This window comes from Rutidosis leptorrhynchoides, chromosome 4, assembly GCF_046630445.1.
Source record: "Rutidosis leptorrhynchoides isolate AG116_Rl617_1_P2 chromosome 4, CSIRO_AGI_Rlap_v1, whole genome shotgun sequence".
Classification (NCBI taxonomy): domain Eukaryota; kingdom Viridiplantae; phylum Streptophyta; class Magnoliopsida; order Asterales; family Asteraceae; genus Rutidosis; species Rutidosis leptorrhynchoides.
The window spans coordinates 423,358,141-423,384,613 of NC_092336.1; the positions used below are offsets into that span (position 1 = coordinate 423,358,141).

Genomic DNA, 26,473 nt, shown 5'->3' on the forward strand with positions numbered 1-26,473 from the left:
TACTGAATAATACCAGTACGTATTACTTTAAAATATTACTCCGTATATAATGCTTTTACCTGTTAACATGACTTCTCAAAAATTCAATGTTAGTAATATTTTCAAACATATATTACTGCCATAAGTACTCTGTATTAATAGGTGAGTAAGGATGAGATGTATAATTTAAATGAATTCCAATCACGTATAGATCGTGTGTCATTCGTTTCAAAAGGTTGTCAGACATTTTTATACGGCTTCGCCCAGGCCATCAAAATGTTCATGGCCGGTCAAAATGATCAGGACCGGTCCTGACGTCTATCGATTTGCAATATTTGTTCCCGGTGTTTTTTTTTTCTATTTTTTTTTTTAATTATGGATCCAGCTTTTGTGCTAACTGTGTCTCATATAGACAAATTGCAAATGGGCAATCAACCGCAAAGACCAAGTTCTTATGTAGTAGCGTACAACTTTCTTTTGAACATCATGTACTTATGTAGTAGTATGTAAATATGCAACAACTTGGATTTTGATGTAAAATACATGCTCCAGAACGACATAGTTCCTGTTGTACAAAACAATTTTCAAAAAAGCGCAGCAATGCGCCCCCCCCGAAACACTAGTTTTATTATGAAAATCAAGAATTTTACATGACCCTCGTGCTGTAAAAGCTTTAGTCTTTGTCTAATTAATTTACATTCACCAAATAATAATAAAAATCCACAACTGATACTCCCACTTTCACAAATCGCAAACCGTTTCAGATCACAATTATAGGTAAAACTAAAACCTCTTTCCACTGAGATTTACTATCACACCATTGCAAGTTCGTGGATCCATGAGATTTTTTGGTGAGTTTTAAGTTTGGGCAAGATTTCATTTTGTTTTGAAATCAGGGTTTGGTTTATACTTCATTCATATCATATTCATATACACAGCCGTTGTTCTTATCTTCTCTCTAGTTTACGCTACTGCCACGTGCCTACCTTCTTCTCAATCATAGTTTCTCAAGGTTTGATTTCTTTTCAATTTCAGTTTTTTATTACTTTCCGGATCTCACGCACACCTCATATTGTTTGGATTCCATTTTTTTAACTCGATTTTTCATTCTCACGCACAGCTTCCAAGCTTCTCAAGGTTTGATTTTGGTTTTCAATTTCAGTTTTTTTATTTCAGTTGGTAATGTTTGGCCAGCTTCATATTTATCCTCAATTTTCTAATTTGTTCGGCATCTAAATGGAGATATTTGTTTTGTTTATTTTTATTATTTATATTATATAAATATATAAATTTAAATAAAAATATAAAAAGCCATAACTAAATAAATACAATATCAAAAAGTTAATATAAACTAGATTCGGAAGCCCGCGCGTTGATGCGGTTCTCAATGTTTTTGTCATAACGTTTTTGCAATAACGTGTTTTGACAAAACATTTGTTGTAAGCATTTAGCGTTGATTATTTACTCATTTATCCCCACTATAAATTTATAGACATTTATTTTTATTATGTTTTTGAGAGCAAAATATATGAAAAATGAAAGGATTTATACTCCGTAATATTGCAGTATTTTTTTGATTAAAAAAAGTTGGAAGGTCAACAATTACTTTACTACTTTGTCTTACCCCTTCACTCTCGATTAATCGAATAGGTGGTTTCGGTCGTGAGATAAAAAATTAGTTTTTCAACCTGATATCATATTTCGCTGCGGGATGATTTTGATCGGTTAACTATAAGTTAATTATACGTAAAAGGAAAACGGTTACCGGTAATATTAACATACTCTAAAGTTTATATAGAGTATAATATAAGAATTTAATTTAATTGATGTTCGAAATATAAATCTTTACAATTTTATGTAGGTTCAATGTTTTGTGTAACACATATTGAAGCTAAAAAAAAAAAAAAAAAAATTTAAAGTGGTAATGTTTATAACTTAGAGGTTCAGTTTGTCATTTTCATCGTAAATGGGGGTGTAAATAAAAAAAATAAAGTAAAATGGGTTGATTTCATCCGCATATTCATCCTACCCTATCTTTAGTACTCCGTATTCTCTCCTTTAACAGCCCACCGATCTTCCCCAATTTTTCATTCTCATTTTCACTACCATTATAATATCTTACACTAAAATCATAAAAAAAAAATCAAGAAAAATTATATCGATGGTTGCGGTTGACTCGGTGGTTTCCAGTAGTTCTGATCACCTGAACTCGATTTAGTTTTTGGATTTTTCTAACACCCCACTCTCAATAGAGTTGTACTATTTGTATGGTTAGTTGTACCGTGTGCATATTTAGTTGTAATATATATGTGAATAGCTAGTTGTACTCAAGAATGCAGGTAAGAAAAAAATTATTATTTTTGATGTTCTTTTACAATAGTAAGGTGTTGGCCGACGGTGAAGGTCGACGGCGGCGTCGGCTGTTGTGATCGTAACTGTTGCCGGAAGTAGCTTTCCACCGCCACTCTCGTGGTGTGTTGGGCTATTGTAGTTGTTCTCCTACAGGAGGTCCAGCGCTTGACATTTATCAGAGCCACGGTCGTGAAAAACCCGACTCAAAAACTTGACTTTTCAGGTATGTGTTTTTTCTAACCACTACCAAACCGTCCAATGTTCAGATTTGTTTATTGATCGGTTGATTTTTAGATTTGTTTTTGTTCCTTTAATATATATGTTTATCGTTCCCCCCCCCCCCCTTCCCCCCCCCCCTTCTTAAATCAGACAATTGAGTGGACTCGTGAGGTATTTGATATGCTGGGTGTCTTTTAAGTTTTCAGGTATGTTTATATATTTCATCAAACACTAAATTGCCCTTTGTTCCGGAAGTTTGTCTCATGTGTGGATCTGGATGTTTTTTCTTTAGATCAGATTTGATGGTGGTTGAAAGTTGTGGATGGTGACGGTCGTAGCTGGCCGTAAAATCGGCGGTGGTAGGTGGCAGTGCATGGTGGTGTAAAGTGGCTGATGGTGGCGGTTGCAGGTGGTTGGTGGACATGGAATACTGGTGTAGATGGAAAAGAGACCCAAAAATTAATAAGTTCATGGTTTTTTTTTTATTTTTTTGAATATATGTAAAAAGACGAATATTAACTGGTGGTCGTTGTATAAAATCAGAAGATCAAATAAATTATCTCAAAAAAAAAAACACTGTAGCTACAGTGCGCTACAGTAGCTACAGTGTTTTTTGGCGGGCACTACAGTAGCTACAGTGTTTTTGGGTATGTGGCGGGGTATGATTGGAGGGTGTTGTCCATATTTAATATATAGTATAATATAATATAATATATACAGGGTCAGCTGGTTAACTGACCTGTGATTATATCTCAGTTTTGCACAACTTTGATTTCAAGAGCTTCTCAATTAGTTTAATTTGATTTTAGAACATTACATATAGTAGTAGTATTCATTGTTACATAGTAATAATAGTATTATTTAATTAATAGGTCAACTAGACTTTCAATTAGTTTTGCTCAGCTCAATTTTGCACAGTAACTGTTCTTTTCTAACTTATAATTTAAGCTCACTTTTGTTCAATTTCTAATTAGGAAGGTCTATTTCATGGATCCATGAGTTTCTTGTACATATAGGTATCAAATCATCCTTTTCACACTGACATAATCCGAGCGTAGCATTCCTATAAACAAAATGTCGCATGGTGAATAAAATATACTGAGTAATTTGTGGTTTCCCGTGGTAAATAATTAAATTGATGCATTTGAATTCCTAAATCACTATTAGTGTAATAAAATAGTTACTATACTCATAACTAACGTATAAATTATTATGTTGCAACATCTAAAACCTATTATTATGTTGCAACATCTAAAACCTAGCAAAAAACGAAGATGGGTGAACCTATAAGCCTCATACCGTCTTACTTACCGGTGGAAACAAATATGAATCTTGCTATACCATTGATCTCAAACGATGGGTGACGGAGACACCGGAACACAATATTCTTTAGTATAACTCCACAGTTTCATTCTTGAGATGCCTTTTACAGAAACTTGCTCACAGTAGTAGTCAGAAGAGCCATGAACTGGTGCATGTATTATCTCTATATTCGAATTTTCCTTGTCGATTACTGTAGTTTTAAATGATTGAAATAATTATTACTTATAATTCCACAATATATCTATATATATAAAGTCTATATCCAACTCAAGTTAATCTACTCAAGTTAATCTGGCATAACTAAATAGAAGGACAAAAAAAAAAACTAATTCACAGTGTTGTTTTTGTTTGTGCCACATGAGATAATGAATGCTTCCTCGATCTTTGCTTTATCACCAACATAAAAGCACATATTTCCAAATGATCTCAACCGATTTATGGAATATGACTATATCTCACTGCAATGCTTTAGAAATAACTTATATTGATGTGAAAACAAGTATGATTTATTAAACTGTAAAGGTACATTATTATAAACTATATTAACGGTGAAGTTAAACCATACCGTGGATTCGAGACATTGTTTGTCATGATCTTCAAGCTTGATTAGCTTAGAACAGAGAGTTGACTGATCCTTTTCTGGTTCAAATAAGATCACACCGGCCATGTTACTTATGCTGTTCACGTACGTTATACGCGTCAAATGCTCAATTAAAATTGATGTCTCGTCCTAGTGGGTATTGTTACCGGTAGTTTCTAAAAGATCCAATCTCGTTCCTATGAGCTTAACATTTAATACCAACACCTGCCCAGGGGTACGAGCATAACAATAATGAAAAACACAAAAATCGAGTCATTATGTGATGACCCGGAAATTTCTGACCAAATTTAAACTTAATCTTTGTATGATTAACATTTCCGACACGATAAGCAAAGTCTGTAAAACTGAATCTCAAAATTTTTGAACTACTTTTATATATTTAAATACCTTTCGGTTGTTTTCGACGATTCGCGAACAATTATATGTAAATAGATACATATATACTATAACTTGAAAAGGTAACAATGTATTAATTATTTGATACCGTACATTAAACTTATTGATTTAACTATCTATTTGAATATATATGATAAGTTGAAATATTTATTATTAAAATTTATTTATAAATAACTTTCAATGTGTATTTAAAAATTGATTTATGTATATTAAAAAGATATATACATATATATAATTTCAAGTTATTTAGTAAACGATAGTAACATTCGTTTATTGATTCGATTGATATTTAGATAAGTTAACTAAAGCGTTTAAGATGAACCAGTAAAACACTAATTTGCTACAGTATTTTCAAATTGCTACAGTACCCAAAATGCTACAGTGTTTTCGAAAATTACTATTTGCTACAATGAAATTGCTACAGTAAAAATTGACTTTGCTACATTGAATTGCTACAGTAACGAAAAGAAAACAAAAGAACTAGTTTGTTTAAGACTATATTTTTTGCTACAGTAACTTTGCTACAGTGGTATAGTTTATGGATGATTTAAGACTATATTTTGACAAAGGTAAGAGTCACGAAATGAAAAGAACTAGTTTTCTCAGCGTACGAAAGGGCGTTCGAAAAACCGGAACCGGGACATAAGTCGAGTGACGACGTACGACTTTTCGGGACAAAAATTACAAATTAACTATGCACATGAAATTAATATAATATATAATTAATTATATAAATTATATATATTATATTAATATTAAAATATGTCGACAAGCAAGAAAACAAAAGGATTGTGTGCTGGACAGCCGGCCCATGCGATCGCATGGGATATAGCCTTCCCAGCCATGCGATCGCATGGCCACCAGGGACAGGCCACAACTATAAATACCCGATCATTTCTGTTTCTGATCTCATTGTAATTACTTCGTAGATATTTATTTATTATATTATTATTATTATTATTATTATTATTATTATTATTATTATTATTATTATTATTATTATTATTATTAAGATTAATATTATTATTATTAATCTTATTATAATATTATTATTAGTAGTATATATACATAAAATACTACGACGAGGTTATGAGCGTGTCACCTTCAAAATAGTTTTATGAGCGGGATAAAGCTAAGGAAATTATGGGTTATTGCCAAGGAGGTTATGGGTAATATTCATGGGTATTATTTGCAAGTCAAACCTAGTGTTATCATCTCCGTTACGTCTACGTACTTTTCTACAATATTGAATCTCAATATTGATATGTTGAGATTTACGGTTATTTGGTAATTCGTGTTTCGATCACATTTTGGTGAACGACTTTATATGCTGCTAAGGTGAGTTTCATAAGATCCCTTTTACTCTCTACATTTTTGGGCTGAGAATACATGCAAATGCTTTATTAACCGATATACAATATTTATATGTGTGAGTTTCATTGCTCCCTTTTTAATTGCTTTTGCAATATATATTTTTGGGCTGAGAATACATGCAATTTATTTTAAACGCAATGGATACAAGTACATACTTAATTCTACACCGAGTTTGAACCGAAAATCCCTTAGCTTTGGTAACTAGTAGCTACCAGTACATAGGATATGGACTGGTGGGCGCGAATAACAGTATATGGATCCATAGGGCTTGACATCCCCGTCCGAGCTAGAGCGCTAGCCTTTTAACGGACGTATGTTATTTGAGTTTAGGACACGTTGGTTTGCGTGTATTAAAACGAATGGGGTATTTATCATTATAACGTTAAAGCTTAGTTACCAGGGTGCTCTGTTACGTAGAATCTATTGACAAAATTTTGATAAACGTTTCTGGATGAAACAACTGAAATCTTATGATCCACCTTTATATACAGATTATGCGCAACATTAAAACTATGAACTCACCAACTTTTGTGTTGACACTTGTTAGCATGTTTATTCTCAGGTTTCCTAGAAGTCTTCCGCTGTTTGCTTAGTTGTTAGACAAGCTATGTGCATGGAGTCTTACATGACATATTTTTCAAGGAAACGTTGCATTCACCAAATCATCACCATGTATCTTATTTTGACTGCATTGTCAACGGAAATACTGTTGTAAACTATTATTTATGGTGATTGTCTATATGTAGAAATCATCAGATGTCGAAAACCTTTGATTTAAATATTCATTTATGGTGTGCCTTTTCAAAAGAATGCAATGTTTACAAAACGTATCATATAGAGGTCAAATACCTCGCAATGAAATCAATGAATGACGTGTTCGTCCATATGGATTTGGAGCGATCGTCATACATTAAAGTCACATGCAGATATTATAACGAATGATACCGTGCAACATTTAAATCTGAATCATTGACAGAATTAAGTGCACAATTCAAACCTTAATTTTGTGTACAACATTCAATTTGCTCAAGAAACTCTGTAATCATAACAATAATGAAGTATTATCAGAATACATAGTAATTTTAAACACAATAAAGAATGATACTGTACTGAATTAAAATCCTAAATTTATATTAGGTAGCCTAAAGCCTAAAACGGGAATTTAGTAAACCAATTCGTAAAACTTAGGATTTCGATTATGTACAGTATTATTCTTTATTGTGTTTCAAATTACTATGTGTCTTGCTAAAACTTCATTATTGTTATGATTACAGCGTTTCTTGAGCAACTTGAATGCCGTACACAAAATTAAGGTTTGAATTGTGCACTTAATTTTGTCTATGATTCAAATTTGAATGCTGTACAATATCATTCGTTATAATATCTGCAAGTGACTTTAATGACTCGATTTTTGTGCTTGTTCATTATTGTTATGCTCGTACCGCTGAGGCCGGTGCTGGCTCTAAATGCTAAGCTCGTAGGAACGAGATTAGATCTTTTAGAAAGTACCGGTAACAATACCCACTGGGACGAGATATCAATTTTAATTGAGCATTCGACGAGTATTAATGTACGTGAATAGCATAATTAACAAGGCCGGTGTGATCTTATTTGGACTAGAAAAGGCTCAGTCAACTCTGGGTTCTAACCTAATCATGCTTGAAGATCATGACATACAATGTCTCGAATCCACAATATAGTTTAACTTCAACGTTAATATATTTTATAATAATGTACCGTTACAGTTTAATAAATCATACCTGTTTTCATTGCTTTATAAGTTATTTCTAAAGCATTGCGGTGAGATAGAGTCGGATTCCATAAATCAGTTGAGATCATTTGGAAATATGTGCTATTTTGTTGCTGATAAAGCAAACATTGAGGAAGCATTCATTATCTCATGTGGCACAAACAACACTGAGCCATCTGGCGAATTACTTTTCTTTTTGTCATTCCATTTAGTTATGCCGGATTAGCATGAGTTGGATATAAACTTTATATATAGATATATTTTGGTGGTATAAATACTAATTATTCAATCATTTAAAACTACAGTTAACCAACAAGGCAAATTCGAGTATATAAATAATACTTGAACTAGTTCACGGATCTTCTGACTATTACTATGGGCGAGTTTCTGTAAAAGGCATCTCAAGAATGAAACCGTGGAGTTATGTTAAAAAATATTGTCTTCGAGTGTCTCCGTCACCCATCGTTCGAGATGGAATGGTATAGCAAGATTCATATTTGTTTCCACCGGTAAATAAGACAGTATGAGGCTTATAGGTTTGCTAATCGGCATTTTTTGCTAGCTTTTAGATGTGGAACATAATAACTTATATGTTAATTATGAGTATAGAAACTATTTTATTACACTAATAGTGATTTAGGAATTCAAATGCATCAATTTAATTATTTACCACGAGAGACCATAGATTATATTTTATTCATCATGCGGCATTTTGTTTATAGGAATGCTACGCTCGGGTTATGTCAGTGTGAAAAGGATGATTGGATACCTATCCAAGAGTGGTTATAGAGTTCTCGAATGTCACCGTATGAGCATAGCTTTGTTGATGTGAAGGTCGATAGCGGGGGTTTTTATGATGTTATGGTCTCTTATGATGAAGGTATCTGTGTGCATATGCTTTTACATTTCCATTTTTACCAATATTACAAGCATGAACAATTTTAGAAAAAACACACACAAAAGAAAAACTACTCAACTCTGTCTTATTTATGTATTTTTTATATATATATATATCAACAGTTGGGCACTTCTTTTAAAGTAGACTGTGTTTTTGTCATTTTTACAAGAAAGATCGTTATTTTGAAATATTAAACAAAATGCGATCGTTCAAGAAGTCGTGTGATAAGGACTAAGAAAACAGCAGTAGCAGATTATGATAGCAGCAGCAACAGATAATTTATCTTAACTATAAGCTAGATGATAAGCTGATGATGAATGATGAATAATATGAAGAACAGAGAATGATAAATGGATGATGTGTTTATTAAAATGAAAATGAAATACAAGATAAAATCAGAAAGATCACACGATCTTCTGCCTAAAATCCTAAAATCAGTCAAGATAAACATTATCTTGGTGCCCAAGCCTACATGGCCAAATACCAATACAATACTAAAAATCAAAGATGCCTACTACATGCTCACATCACTACTATATATATTAGTTCAGTCTACACATTAACCCTACATTAAATGGGCCTCGGTTGGCATCGTTTGGCTGGGCTATTCTCTATCATCGTGATTGTGTCTTTGTCGTTGCTTTGATTATCTTTAGGGAGTAATTGTTTGCCTTTTGTTTTGAAAAATTGTGTTGCGCAGTGTCACATGAAGGGCGCTATTATTTGCTTTTTGGGGAATTGGTTTGTTATTTTTGGCACCTATTGTTAGCGAGTCCCGTTTTACTATACTATTCTTCTTTCTTTTAAAGTATTAGTTTATCGTTCTCAAACTCGTTTATCAGGGACTTTTTCGGTGGAGTTGATAGTTGGGGAGCCCAATTTAGCAAGTGGGGCATGCTTATACTTTCCGTCATGTTTATCTTTCAGGTAAGTTATCTTGTCACTTTTTTTCTCCCTTTTATTTTTAGTATTCATAGTTCGAATAGCTGAATAGTTCTTTGTATTTCGTCTTGGTTTTTGTACAATTTTTTTGCCTGCCAACATTAATACATTATTATGCTTTATGTTTGTTTTCAGAGCTCTATTGACACTCCTTTGGCAATCGTAGCAGTTGGTTCTTGTTTGACACTATATTATGTGATTTTTTTCTATTAAGTGGCGTGACAATGTGTAAGTTCTTTATTCCCGTTTATATCCCCCACGCGGGATCACATGTTAATACTCTCCTATTGCTACCTTCCTCTAAACATTATAAGTTGTGTATAGAGGCCATATATCATGATCCGGTGGAACTCATAGGTCTTTATGCAGTTCTAGTTAACTTCAGCAAACAATATTACACTTTTTTCTATATTTTGTTATGCTTGCATATTCAAAACATACACTCTTTTAATTAATTTTTAGTCCTGCTTGCAAAAACACATACAAATGCTAAATCCTCTACTACACTTCACTAAAACTGACTATGAGGTTCAGATTATTACGTCACACAATCACTTTGAAAATGAATGAACAACCGCTTTTCTCATGTTAGAAACTATTGTCGTTCTTCCATGATCACTAAAATGTTATTTAGAAGCTCTTAATTATGCTGAAATGCAAGATGTTGTTGATATTCGACTGATGGTGCGTTGTATTTCATGTAGAGCTCCACTACTTTTGAAGGGAATTAAGAATTGGCCATCTAGTAAGACAAGCCAAACCCGATGCTGGAGAAGGTACATTACTCATGAAGGTCGACTGATAGTGGATATTAAAGGTTAAAAGTATTTGGCCCTTTCGTCCTTGACTTGTCTCATGATATAATTTTTTATCTTTTCAATCCTTTGACAGTTTGTGATTCGACATATAGGAATCGACTCATCGACCCATTCATAAGTAAATGGGTTGATATTCCTAAATTTAGATACTTATCTTGATATTCCAAGTCAGCCGACTAGTTGGTTTCGGATAGTGTCCGACTTGACTTGGTCCATTCGGCTGTCAATGTCGGTCAACTGGTTAAAATGGGTCAAAAGTCGACTAGTCCCCAACGTAGTCAGGGTGTATAGAAGCAGAATCTGCTGTGAACTTTTGAGGATGATGTAGTGTTATGATTAACTCACTATATTAGTTTTATGGTTATTATTACTGATTTAAAGGTTAATTTTAATGCTTTTTAGATTTAGATGGTTAATTAATTTATAGATACTACGAGTACTATAAATGGATAAAGTAATAATTGAATCTTTTTACTGTGAAGATCTACAATTGTAACCGTTGAGATAAATAACGCGATAAATAACAAGCAGCAAATATTTTACTTTACATTGAATTAAACAACAAACAAAAACTAGAAGGTTTTCAAATAACTGAGAGCGATTTATAATAAATGGCGATTTATAATAAATGTAAATGGATGAATAATATGAACATTAGAACATGTATAGCAAACAAGAACATCACATTTTTTATAAAATTTGTTGAACCATCGATTATGATGTAGGATGCATGGCTCGAGTACATAATAGAAAATACCAAAAACATCATTCCATTTAGAGTTAAATAGTTAATAGATTATAGATCAAAATTGAGTTTCATATCTTCTTTCACTTTATATTACGTAAGCTTAACCGTTGTCTTAGACCATTCTCTATGGGCATTTCCACATCGTTCTCCTCAGACTTTTTGATTGTGACGTGTTTGACCTTTATTAACCTAAAATGTTAGATTTTTGTGTCAAATATTTATAGAGTGATGTGGTAAAATTTGATTGAAAATTAATTGGAAAAAAATCAATTAATAACAAAAGTAAATTAATATTAAATTATGATTGGTTGGTGACATTTAGTTATGACTAACGCTTCACCCTTTACGCTCCATTAAATTCGTTACCATTCGTCAATTGTTGTCCAGCTCAGCTAAGGCTCAACTTTGACTCGGCGATAATACAAGTCTCACCATCATCTTCACCATATGCACTGCCGGGCGTCAGCTCCATCTTAATTGGCTCCGTTTTGTGCAAGGCGGTAATTCTCAGGTGAAAGGTGTGAGCAGGAAAATGTTTGATTTCTTGAGTAGATATTCAATATTGCTAACACGACTAGCAAGGAGGTACATAAAGATTACTATGGGTTGCTAAGTTAAGAATTTCCATTTGAAATTATACAAATTGTAGACTTTAACCAAGAAAATGAGAAAATCACAAAGTTATCATACAAAACGCATTTACTAGTAGCATTTTGAATATCAAATCAGGTAATAAAATTTATAAAAACTATAAAATTTTCAAATACCGTCTATTTGCACGTGTACCTGATGTCCTGATCATGTAGTAGTAGAGTATAGGTAAAGTCCGGGAGTTTCGTTTCACAAGCGAGTGTAACGTATGATGTGTTCTTGAGTTTTGAAACATGTAATCAAAATAATGTCTTGAAAATGTGCATATATATTTATTTTTGTTGTTGCTTTAAAATTTTTTGGCTACAATTTGAGTTTTTATTGCTTTAATTCTTGTTAAATATATATTATTACATTTAGATACAGTAAATAACTAGATATGATACTATTATAAGTTACATATCCTACTTTTATAAAAAAAAAAGATTGTACACGGTAAAATCCCGAAAGAGACCAAGACGGTGGCGGTGCAGTCGCCGGTAAATTATATCGTGGTCTATGAAACTGCTTATACTTTTGATTACAAACATGTGAATTCACCAATTTTATGTTGACGTGTTTTGCATGTTTTATCAGTTACTTGGATGAGCTACTCCTGATGTTTGCTTAGAGGTCGCATGCATTATTACCCTTGGACTCCAGCTTTTATTCGGACATTTGTTTATTCACATTTAAACTTTTAAACTTAATGTTGCTAATTATTACTACATGACCTATGGTATGTAACTGTTTAACGAGACTTACGTTTATGAGTCAAACTTTTTAAATAACAAATGCGAATACTTTTGAAAACGTCTCATTTAGAGGGTGTACCGTTACTGTGAGACCCAATGGTCAACACACCATCAATGGATTTTGACAGGGTGTTATAACGTGTGATGCACTATTCGAGTTAATCGGGTATGCGTATCATTAAAGAGTATAGAAAAACAGATTTCTTAAGTAAATAGAAACCGGTTTTGTTATAGGGTAAAAAATCGGTTTCTATTTTAGACTTAAAGAACCTGTTTTTTGAAGAAACCGGTCTCAATTTTTAGGAACCCGTTTTATGAAAAAACCGGTTTTAAAGCCTTTAGTTTAGGAACCTCTTTTTTTAATTTTTTTTTCCTTTCAAAAAAACAGGTTTCGATGCATTTTCGCTTTGAGCGGAAAACGAAAAAATTAAATATGAGTCATGACATATATTTAGACCACCATAGTTTCAAGTTTCAACCTTCACTTACTTTCAGCTCTCTCTAATTTATCAAATGTATTATTTCATAACAATGCAAAAGCACTCAGTTTAAATATTACTCTTTTGTTTTTATTATTTCCTCACCTTGTCTCGTTGTTTATGCAGGTGATGTTGCGCCAACCTTGAGATTTAAAGAGTATTATTATACTGTCGGGAAGAAGTTCACTAAGTTCATAGACCGACGAGCGGGTTGGTTCAATAAGTTCATAGATTTCACACAATTGGTCGAGGTGCCGCTTGTAGGGAAGAAGTTCACTAGAATAAGTGACGATGGGGTAAAATTTAGCAAGTTAGATCGTTTTTTGGTTTCGGATAACTTTCTTAACATGTGGGACAATATCTCGGCAATAGCTTTGGATAGAAAAATCTCAGACCATGTGCCAATCATCCTTCGTGACAATAATGAGGATTTCGAACCTAAACCTTTCAAACTCTTCGATGTATGGCTTGAATCTGAAAGGACCCGTTCATATACATTATAAACGATTCACAATAGTTGATTACATTGCGAGGTATTTGACCTCTATATGATACATTTTACAAACATTGCATTCGTTTTTAAAAGACAATCTTTCTTTACATCGAAAATTGACAGGCATGCATACCATTTTATAATATCCACTATCCAACTATAAATTGATTTAATAATAATCTTTGATGAACTCAATGACTCGAATGCAACGTTCTTCGAAATATGCTATGAAAGACTCCAAGTAATATCTTTAAAATGAGCAAATGCACAGCGGAAGATTTCTTTAACACCTGAGAATAAACATGCTTTAAAGTGTCAACCAAAAGGTTGGTGAGTTCATTAGTTTATCATAATCATTTATTTTCATTATTTAAATAGGCCACAAGAATTTCATTTCCAGTTCTCATAAATATACGTCCCATGCATAGAGACAAAAATAATCATTCATATGGTGAACACCTGGTAACCGACATTAACTAGATACATATAAGAATATCCCCTATCATTCCGGGATCCTCCTTCGGACATGATATAAATTTCGAAGTACTAAAGCACCCGGTACTTTGGATGGGGTTTGTTAGGCCCAATAGATCTACCTTTAGAGTTCGCGTCAATTAGGGTGTCTGTTCCCTAATTCTTAGATTACCAGACTTAATAAAAAGGGGCATATTCGATTTCGATAATTCAACCATAGAATGTAGTTTCAATTACTTGTGTCTATTTCGTCAAACATTTATAAAAGCGCATGTATTCTCAGTCCCAAAAATATAAAAGGGTAAAAAGGCAAATGAAACTCACCATACTGTATTTCGTAGTAAAAATACATATAACGTCATTGAACAAGTGCAAGGTTGGCCTCGGATTCACGAACCTAAATTAATTATATATATTTATGTGTTGGTCAATATTTGTCTAACAAATTAGGTCAAGTCATAGTGTACCACAATCCTAATGCTCGAGACTAATATGCAAAAGTCAACAAAAGTAAATTTGACTCAAAATAATTTCCAAAAATCTATACATGATTAATATATAGTTTAATTATCGTTGTTTTATATTTTTAAATATTTTTTTAAAAGATTTATTAGAGTAAATAATATAATTTATTTATTAATAAATAAAATTTTATATTAAATTTATATAATAAAATATACTTTTATATATATTAAGTAATAAAATTTATAGGGTTCATTTAATATCATAAAGATAATATGATAGGTATTATTAAAGTAAGTTATTACACGTAGTAAAATATGTTTGTATCACATATTTATTTGATAAAATAATATCTATAATGATAGTAAGTAACAGTTGTATTATTTTGTAATAATAATTATTATTATAAAAATATCAATATTTATAATTACTAAGATGACATTAGATAAAACGATAATTCTAATTATGATAACTTTAATATTTACGATAATTTTTAACATTATCTTTAAAATAATATTTCTATTTAAAATAATAATAATAATGATATTTTATAGTAACAATGACATTTCTATTAAAATGATAATTTTTGTTAAAATGATAGTTTTAATACTAACGATACTTTTAATAATAATAGCAATGATAAAAATAATAAGAACGATAATTTTATCTAAATCAATATCTTATAATATTTTAATTTCATCATGATACTCTTACCCATTATTTCCTAATCGTTTCGTTTAATAGCTTTTAATCGTCTTTTATATCGTGTTCATAATAATGATAATAATAGTAATCAAAATAATTAGGTGTTACAAATATTTATTTTAATTACACTAATATTAATAATGATAGTTACTATAACATTATTAACGATAATATTAATAATTATCTTAATGATAATATAGTAATAATAATAATAACAATAACAATAACCATTTTTAAATAATGATATATATATTAATAATAATAATACCAATAATAATAATAATAATAATAATTGGATAATAATAATAATACTAATTATAACTTTAACGATAATAACGATAGTAATAATAAAAAAAATAACAATTTTTAATGATAAATCCCTTTTATTGATAAAGATAATAATAATGATAATAATAAGATAAAACTAGAACGACGATAAAAACGACGATAATAATAATCATTTTTAATAAAAATATCAAAAATTCAATTGATTATAACTTGTAATCCGTTCATCGAAACCATTCGATATCTAAAGGAAAAGTTCTTAATTTTTCGCTAGCTTTCCAAGGACATGCATATCTTATACCTTATCTCAACCGCAAGTGTAACTAATTCAATATTCAACCTAACCTGTCTAAGGGCAATATCAAAAGTACAAGCATGCATAATCCTAAATACTCGAGCACTAGTCAGGGATACACTATTATTATGTAAAAGTTAAATTATGAGTACTCACGTATCAATATTGAGATTCAATATTGCAGGAAAGGTACGTAGATGCAACAGAAATGATAAACACTATATTGACCTCACGAGCATACCCATGAACCATACTCAATCACCTCTATAGCTATAACCCATAATTTCCTTAATCCTATCCCACTCGAAAAACAATTTCGAAATCACTCGGACAGCACTCCGTCGTAATATTTTATGTATACTAATAATAGCTTGAAATAATACGGAGTAACTATATATATGTAAATCGATTGAGAGAGTTTAGAGAAAAATATTTTCAAGTTTATATGAAATAATGAAACCTATTGAATTCTATTTATAATAGATTTTTGAATTATTAAAGTATGAATTATTAAAGTGAATTATTAAAGTATGAATTATTAAAGTGAATTATTAAAGTGAATTATTAAAGTTAAAGTAAAGTAAAAATATAAAACTATGTACGTATAATACGCGTATAAATATATATAATATTAATCGTTATATATATAACATAAAATATAAATATCGTTATCTTTATCATACTAGTTAAGTAATGAGTTGTCAAAAGTGGTTCTAGATATTTATAAAAGTTATATACGTTTTAATAATAAAGTTCTTTTTAAACTGAAAACATTTTTCTACGTTTGAAACTAAATAGATCAATCGAGTCTTTATGAGATTCAATCTTCCACTATCCTTTGTCTAGTTCTCAATGATTGACAATTTGTTCTTATTTATAAATCACTTTACCATTTTCCGAATATTGTTAAAATGAAAAGATTTCTCAAATCAACGTGGGCCTTTCAACAGAGACTTGTAATCATAATTCAATATATCTGATAATTCAATCATTTGATCTTATCTTCTAATTCCATTGATAAACATTTTGAAACAGATACAATCATATAAAGTATTTAATCTAATATTTTGTTTACGTTTCAAGTTATAATATATATACACATATACATATATAATCATATTTGTTTAATGGTTCGTGAATCGTTGGAACTTGGTCGAGGTTGAATGAATGTATGAACATAGTTTAAAATTCTTGAAATTTAACTTAACAAATATTGCTTATCGTGTCGGAAACATATAAAGATTAATGTAACGACCCTGGAATTTCCAACATTTATTTATTAATAATTATTATTATTAATACGTGTGATTAAACGAATGTATGTTATTACATTTACATGTTGCCTTGATTGCCCGTACTTGACTTTTAAGGGCCCGAAACGTCTTTGTGACACCCGGAACTTTCACGAATAATATTTTTAGATATTATTTACATTCATGATTAAATTTATTAATCATTTTAATTAACTAAGGCTATTAGTTAGTTACTTGGGCTTTAATTGGTTTAACTTGTGATTTATTTGAACTTGGGCTTTGTTAGTGTAATGGACTCATGTTATTGGACTTTCAAGCCCACCCTACATTATTAATGGACTTAGTTAGCCCATGTCCTACACTTGTAAGTATCAATTAGATGGAGACTACTTAGTTTAATACTTGAAAGAATCTAGTTAGCTTGTTATCCCCATGCATGACCATTCATTAACCACCTTTATGAAGCATTACATTCTAGTGACCACAAAACTTCTCCTTTCCCCCCCATTTTCTGCTGAAAAACTGCAGCCCCTAAGCTCCCTTTAGGAGTGTTTTGTTTCATTTTCTTGTTTACTACTTCACTCACAAATCCTCTCAAAAACACACACAAAATCCTCTCAACTTTTCCTCTCTTTTTCTCTCTAGATTGTAAGCATTATGAACTTCTTTTCTTCCTTTTCTTTTCTTACAAAACTGAATTTATACACCTTAAATCATCATCATCTTTGTTGTTTGATTACTTGTTAGTTATAGTTGTTTACTTGTTGTTGTTACATACTTGTTACAAGAATCAACTTTCTAGTTAGATTCTTCTTTTATCTTGTAATTGCAAGAACACTCAAGAACATAGCTTACTAGTTATGATTCTACATATACTTTCTTAAAAGATTGCAAGTTCATGTGTTGATTAAACTCATACTTGAAGTTCATGAAGTAAACTTTAAAGTTTACTTTCTAAAGATCAAACTTTGGTTTGAATCTTTAAAGTATGAACAACCATGAACAAACTACATGTTTACTTAGTTACTTCTTCATTTATTGCACTTTAATTTCATGTAGTTAGTTTATTTTCAAGTTTAGAGTTCAATATTTCTATTATAGTTCATGTAAGTGTCAAACCTAAGACTTTGATGTAACTTTGGTTCATCAAACTACATGCAACTCTTAAGTGAGTTGTGCTTCATGTCTTAGACTTGCACTAGGGTTATGATGGTCAAGACTTGGTTAAGATGATGTATATACATCAATGAGCTGTACACTTGAAGCTATATGCATCAAGGATGAGAACCATGATGAACATCAAGCACCAAGACCACCGGAACCCCTTTTAAACTCACTGTTCTGTCCAAAACCTACTGACCTGATGATTCTGGAACAGACCAGTAGACCTGGGCTGTTCTAACCTTGATTTTTAGATAGAACTTTTCGATTAGATAACTTTTCATATAAGACTCGTCGTAATCCGAGTTACGGTTTAGAGTCTACGGCCCTCCGAGCGTCACTATGTCCATTTACTTTTCTGTTTTCTGTGTACAGTTTCTGTTTTTCTGGTTTCTGTAACAGACCGATACACCTGGGCTACTGTAACCTTGATTTTCAGATAGCTCAGTTCGTGTAGATAACTTTTCATATAGGACTCGTCTTAATCCGAGTTACGGTTTAGGATTTATGGCCCTCCGATCGTCACTATGTCCTTTAACGTTGTGCAGAAATTTCTGACCTACTCGCACTTAGACCGTCGCCACGGTCAAACCAAGACGAGTTTGCTTCTGTAAATTTTACCACACTTAAGGGACTCATAGATGGAGCCATGGCCACTGGTCTCACCTTAATTCAGTAAGGGTAGAGGCCGTGGTGACTGACTGAAGTCAGACTTTGTTGAAAACTACTTTCATAAACGAAACTTACTTTACGCCTTTTGTTTAATGATGATTGATGATGACCCTTAAGACCTTAAATACATACTTTTAAACCTATTAAGACGATTTACTGACTTAGTACTATTTGACTTAGGTTGAGGACTTCGGACCATTTACTTGCACACCTTTCCCGACTACTACTTTACCGCTACATATCATTGTGAGTTATAGCATTCCCTTTTTACTTTAACTTATTTTGGGAACTGAGAATACATGCGGATTTTATGTTTTACATACTAGGCACAAGTACTTAAACTTATATATGTGTGGGTTATATAACGGCAGAAACATTCCCTTTAGCTCGGTAACGTTTAATCATTGGTTTATGAACCGGTGAACGCGAATCTTAGATATGGATCCATAGGGTTTGACATCCCCACTCGGGCTAGTCGCGCTAGCAGTCAACGAGTGTTTAATACTTCGTAAACATACGCACTCGCCAAGTGTACTTTCAGGGGGTATTTTAAACGTTAAGTTAGTTACCAAGTGCCCACGGTTAACATATACTTTATCATACTGTTTTGGAACGCTCTTTGTAGCACTGAAATCTCGTGGCCTACCTTACATACTGTTATACTTAAACTATAGCTCACCAACCGTTGTGTTGACGTTTTTAAGCATGTATTTCTCAGGTGCTTGAGGTTGCTTCCGCTGTGTACTAGTCGTGCTGTAGAACCCGCTGCTTAGAGTTGTCCACGCATGAACAACTTTACTTTGCATTCAAGCATTCGTACTTTTGAACTATGACTTGTAACGACCATTGTGGTCACATACACTTATTATTTGCTTCTACTTAGTGAAGCATGCTTTTGAAATGTAAAACATTTGATGTCGGTTATGACATCACCTTTTTATCATGAATGCAACTTCTTTAATTACAGCATATAGTACTTAACCTTGTAATGATCCTGTTGTTGATGATTCATACACGATGGTTTTGTACGGGACATCACATTTGGTATCAGAGCATTGGTTGTAGAGAATTAGGTTGCATTAGTGAGTCTAAGACCGACCCGAGTAGGATTCACTAATAGGACTAATCTACAACTTGCTAGTTTACTTGTTTCCGCTGAACTTACTGCATGCTGCTGCTTACTGTTACTGCTATATGCCGTGTGCTACTACGTGATTTCACTACTGCATGCTATTACTTGCTTTCGATTGCATGCTAGTTTCGTACGATTACAGATATTGCCATGCTACTTATTGTTATACATGATTTAAACTGTTGGCCTATTATTTGCTTGCTTTATGACATACTGACATGGAAAATTTATTTTTCCTTGTTCAGATGTCGGATGTTCCACCTGCTGGCATTTCGGGCAGTACAGACTCAGACCCCGTCGCCCTACCTACTGCTACACCTGCTGCTGCTACTGCCGATACACCGGCCCCGACACCCACTAGTGATCCCGACGCTTCCACTTCCGGAGATGGTACTAGTGCACCTGCCCCAGTTTCTGCTCCCGGACCCTCGAGGTCACAGCCCCGCATTGGTGGTATTGAGATCCCCGCAGAGTTCGGGGAAGGGCCTTTTCGTAACCACATGCGCACGCCTTGCCGACGCACTCCCGACGGACGTTTAGTCGTGATTCCGCCAGGCAGACACAGACAGATGTTGGCCGCCTTCGGACGCTTCGGATTACCAGCTCAGCCACCAGTGTCACCACCACACGATTCGGATGACTCATCATCCACCGATTCTTCATCATCAGACGACTCCAGCGATGATGAGGATCCTGCTGATAGACCTATTCAGGCACCCTCCACCCCGCCGAAGAAGCGGTACCGTTTCGACGGCACCGTCATTCCAGGGGTGAATAGAGGTCATGCTTTTACTGACGCTTTTGGCCATCGTCGTAGGGTTACTGCTCGTAAACGAGTTGTGCCATACCCTGCCGACCCACATATACGTAAGGTTCCCCGTTACGTATTGACTATTCCTGGAACCGTACCACCTAGATTTAGATACGGACCGCTTACATCTAGGGACGTACCGTCTACATCCGGAGCCGGACCATCTACATCAGCACCACCCGCACCACCCACCCCACCTGCACCGCCTGCCCCACCAGCTCCCTCTAACGAGGAACTGATGAGGGAGACTGAGACTCTCCGAGCTCGAGTCACTGAGCTCGAGGAGCAGTTGGCTCGAGGAGCAGTTCACCCGCCTTCACCGTAGGACCTTGTATTTAGATTTCATGATGTAATCTAGACATAGTTTCATGTATTTCATATGTATTGTACGAACTTATTCAGATGTATGAAACTTATTATTATTAATGAATGGAACTTTGCATTATTTAATTCTTGCACAATATTCTATTTACATTGATGTACGATGATTCTGTGGTATTTGTACCTAGATGCATTATTTAATAACATGTGATGTTTTGATTCCATGTTGGTCACTATATACTGTATTACTACTACTTGCATGCTGGATTTTGACTTGGGTCAAAATTTTTGTTTAGAATACCATGGCTAATGGAAGAACCACACCTACCGCCGCCCAGATTGGGGACATGATCAGCGAACGGGTCGCTGCAGCCCTAGCAGAAAGAAATCTCCAAGCTCCACCGCCAACACCACTAGTTATCCCACCCGTTCGAAATGGGTGTACATACAAGGAATTCCAGAGCTGCAAACCGCATAACTTCAGCGGCACCGAGGGACCAGTTGGTCTCACAAGATGGTTCGAGAAACTTGAATCAGTATTCCGAGTTAGCAACTGTTCGGAGGATAATAAGACCAAGTTTGCATCTTGCACGCTATCTGACGGTGCGCTAACGTGGTGGAACACGTTAGCTCAAGCGAAAGGTATCGATGAGGCGTATGCTACGCCCTGGGAGGAATTCAAGGCGGCTATGATTGATGAGTATTGTCCAAGAACCGAAATTCAGAAGATGGAAATTGAATTCATGCAGTTGAAGGCCGTAGGGAACGACCTTAACAGTTACAACCGTAGGTTTTTGGAGTTGGCTCTTATGTGTCCGACCATGGTCACCCCCGAATTCAAGCGCATGGAGAAATACTTCTCGGGACTCCCTAAGTCCATCAAAGGAAATGTCACCTCATCCAAACCACCGAATGTTCCCGAAGCAATGCGCATGGCGCATACTCTCATGAATCAGATCCTTATTGATGAGCCGGAGAAGGCTAAGTTTGAAGCTGGTAGTAGCGAAAAGAGGAAATGGGATAACAACCACAACAACCACAACAACAACAACAACAACAACAGGGGTAGAAACTATGATCAAAACCCGGCGAAGCGAAATGAAGGGTTCAGGCAAAACAACAACAACCCCAACCCCAACAACAACAACTCCAACCCGAACTACAAAGGCACTCTACCACAATGCAAGAGGTGCTACAAGCACCACACCGGGTATTGTAATGCTGTTTGTGAGAAGTGCAAGAAGAGCGGGCACATCGGTAGAGACTGCAAGACTACCACAATGACAGGGAGGCCGAACACCAACGGGCCGAAAAAGTGTTACGAATGCGGGCAGACGGGCCATTTCAGAAACGAGTGCCCGAACAAACGAAAGGATGGCGGACCACCGCGTGCTAGAGCTTTTAATGTTAATGCAAGGGATGCACGCGATAACCACGACTTGGTGACAGGTATATTCACAATCAACAATCTTTTAGCTTCTATCTTGTTTGATACTTGTGCGGATAGAAGTTACATATGTAGACATTTTTGCGATAAGATTAATTGGTCATTAGTCCCGTTAAAAGAGAGTATGCTTGTCGAGGTCGCCAATGGAAAACTTGAAAAGGTTGACCATATTAGTCGTGGAGCTATTATCAACATAGCTGGTGCAGATTTCGAAATTAATTTGATACCTATCAAACTGGGAAGTTTTGACGTGATCGTCGGTATGGATTGGTTGAGCAAGATAAAGGCCGATGTTATCTGTGGAGATAAAGCACTTCGCATACCACAAGGAGATGGCGAACCACTGGTTATCTATGGAGAGAGATGTACCTCGAAGTTGAACCTCATTAGTTGCGTGAAAGCGCAAAAGATTATGAAGAAGGGACGTTTTGCTGTCCTAGCACATGTGAAAGCAGTAGAAACTGAGGTAAAGAGCGTGAACGACATTCGAATTGTGAACGAATTTTACGATGTCTTCCCAGAGGAATTGCCTGGATTGCCGCCGCAGAGAGCCGTAGAATTTCAGATTGATTTAGTGCCAGGAGCTGCACCTGTAGCTCGCGCACCTTATAGACTCGCACCTTCCGAGATGCAAGAATTACAGAGTCAACTACAAGAGCTGTTAGACCGAGGATTTATTCAACCAAGCTTCTCGCCTTGGGGCGCACCTGTGTTGTTTGTGAAGAAGAAGGATGGATCCTTCCGTATGTGTATCGACTACCGTGAGCTCAACAAATTGACAATCAAGAATCGGTATCCTCTTCCACGAATTGACGATCATTTTGATCAACTACAAGGATCGAGTGTCTACTCAAAAATCGATTTGCGATCCGGCTATCACCAGTTGAGGGTGAAGGAAAGTGACGTGATGAAGACTGCATTCAGAACCCGTTATGGTCATTATGAGTTCCTCGTGATGCCATTCGGTTTGACAAATGCACCTGCCGTGTTCATGGATCTCATGAATCGTGTCTGCAAGCCTTACTTGGATAAGTTTGTTATCGTCTTCATAGATGATATCCTCATCTACTCTAAGAGCGAAGAAGAACATGAGCAACACCTCCGATTAGTGCTTGAACTCTTAAGACAAGAGAAACTTTACGCCAAATTCTCCAAGTGCGAATTTTGGTTGAAGGAAGTACGGTTTTTGGGTCATGTTGTGAGCGAACAGGGTATCAAAGTTGATCCCGCCAAGATTGAAGCCATCAGCAAGTGGGAGACCCCCACTACTCCAACGCATATTCGCCAATTCCTAGGTCTCGCCGGTTACTACCGAAGATTCATCGAAGGATTTTCTCTGATTGTGCGTCCTTTGACCGCGCTGACTCACAAGGGCAAGAAGTTCATTTGGGAACCTGCACACGAATCAGCATTTCAAACTTTGAAGAAGAAGTTAACCACCGCACCTATCCTATCACTTCCTGAAGGCAGTGACGACTTTATTGTTTATTGTGATGCATCGAAGAGTGGTTTTGGTTGTGTACTGATGCAACGATCAAAGGTTATTGCCTATGCCTCCCGCCAATTGAAGATTCACGAGCGGAACTACACTACACATGATCTTGAACTTGGAGCCGTTGTCTTTGCACTCAAATTGTGGAGACATTATTTGTATGGAACTAAGAGCACTATCTTCACCGACCACAAGAGTCTCCAGCACATCTTTGATCAGAAGCAACTGAATATGAGACAGCGTCGATGGATCGAGACGCTCAACGACTACGATTGTGAACTCCGTTATCACCCTGGCAAGGCCAATGTTGTAGCTGATGCTTTAAGCCGAAAGGAGAGGACGGCACCTCTCCGTGTTAGGGCTCTGAACATCACCATTCATTCGAACCTCAACAACCAGATCAGAGTAGCCCAAGTTGAGGCTCTCAAGGAGGAGAACATATCTCATGAACATCTGAACATACTTGTCTCTCGATTCAAGGTTAGGGTGTCTGGACTCCGATGTTATGCCGGAAGAATTTGGGTACCTTATTATGGAGATCTACGAAACCTTATACTTGATGAAGCACACAAATCGAGATATTCAATTCACCCCGGTGCGGGCAAGATGTACCACTACCTTAAAGAACAGTATTGGTGGCCGAATCTTAAGAAGGACGTTGCGACTTATGTTGGTAAGTGTTTGACTTGCTCGAAGGTTAAAGCCGAGCATCAGAGACCTTCTGGGTTACTTCAACAGCTGGAAATCCCACAATGGAAGTGGGAAAGGATCACAATGGATTTCATTACTAAGCTGCCGAAGACGGTGGGCGGATACGATACTATTTGGGTTATTGTTGACCGCCTTACCAAATCTGCACACTTCCTAGCGATGAAGGAAACTGATACAATGGAAAGACTTGCTCAGCTGTACATCAAGGAGGTTGTATCACGACACGGTGTACCTTTATCGATCATCTCCGATCGCGATCCCCGTTTTGCTTCTAGATTTTGGCGTTCCTTGCAAGAAGCCATGGGAACTCGTCTCGACATGAGTACTGCTTATCACCCTCAGACTGACGGGCAAAGTGAACGCACGATTCAGACCTTGGAGGACATGTTGCGTGCATGTGTCATTGATTTTGGAAAGGCCTGGGAAAGACATTTGCCACTCGCCGAATTCTCGTACAACAACAGTTATCACTCTAGCATTAATGCTGCACCTTTTGAAGCATTGTATGACCGTAAATGCCAATCTCCTATTTGTTGGGCCGAAGTAGGCGAAAAGCAAATCACCGGACCCGAGGTAGTCCACGAAACCACGGAGAAGATTGCTCAGATCCAAGCTAGACTTAAGACTGCCCGTGATCGTCAGAAGAGTTATGCCGATCTTAAACGTAAAGACTTTGAATTCAACGTTGGTGATCGTGTAATGTTAAAGGTTGCACCTTGGAAAGGTGTGATCCGTTTTGGAAAACGTGGAAAGTTGAACCCACGATACATTGTCCTTTCGAGATCTTGGAACGTGTTGGACCAGTTGCATACCGTTTGGATCTACCAGCACAATTGAGCTCAGTTCATCCTACCTTCCATGTATCGAACTTGAAGAAGTGTCTTGCAGCACCCGAACTTATCATACCATTGGAAGAACTTACTATTGACGACAAACTCCACTTTGTGGAGGAACCTGTTGAAATTATGGATCGTGAGATCAAAACTTTGAAACGCAACAAGATTCCGATCGTTCGAGTACGATGGAATGCCAAACGAGGACCTGAGTTTACTTGGGAGCGAGAGGATCAAATGATGCGAAAGTATCCTCACCTTTTCCCGACTCTTCCATCTACTTCAGCTTAAATTTCGGGACGAAATTTTCTTTAACAGGTGGGTAATGTAACGACCCTGGAATTTCCAACATTTATTTATTAATAATTATTATTATTAATACGTGTGATTAAACGAATGTATGTTATTACATTTACATGTTGCCTTGATTGCCCGTACTTGACTTTTAAGGGCCCGAAATGTCTTTGTGACACCCGGAACTTTCACGAATAATATTTTTAGATATTATTTACATTCATGATTAAATTTATTAATCATTTTAATTAACTAAGGCTATTAGTTAGTTACTTGGGCTTTAATTGGTTTAACTTGTGATTTATTTGAACTTGGGCTTTGTTAGTGTAATGGACTCATGTTATTGGACTTTCAAGCCCACCCTACAT

The 26,473-nt window shown here is 35.1% G+C and overlaps 1 long non-coding RNA gene across 4 annotated transcripts; it reads left to right on the top strand.

Moving 5' to 3' along the window:
• Nucleotides 1-419: 419 nt before the first annotated feature.
• LOC139844238 (uncharacterized) lies at nt 420-11,029 on the top strand. Of its 4 annotated transcripts, none has more exons than XR_011757881.1 (7): nt 420-830; nt 918-991; nt 3,525-3,566; nt 8,717-8,874; nt 9,735-9,819; nt 9,970-10,062; nt 10,539-11,029. It is a non-coding gene; the product is annotated as an uncharacterized lncRNA (long non-coding RNA). The 4 variants fall into 4 exon arrangements; XR_011757882.1 differs by having other exon boundaries at nt 3,529-3,566; XR_011757880.1 differs by having other exon boundaries at nt 942-991.
• The last annotated feature ends 15,444 nt before the right edge of the window (nt 11,030-26,473 follow it).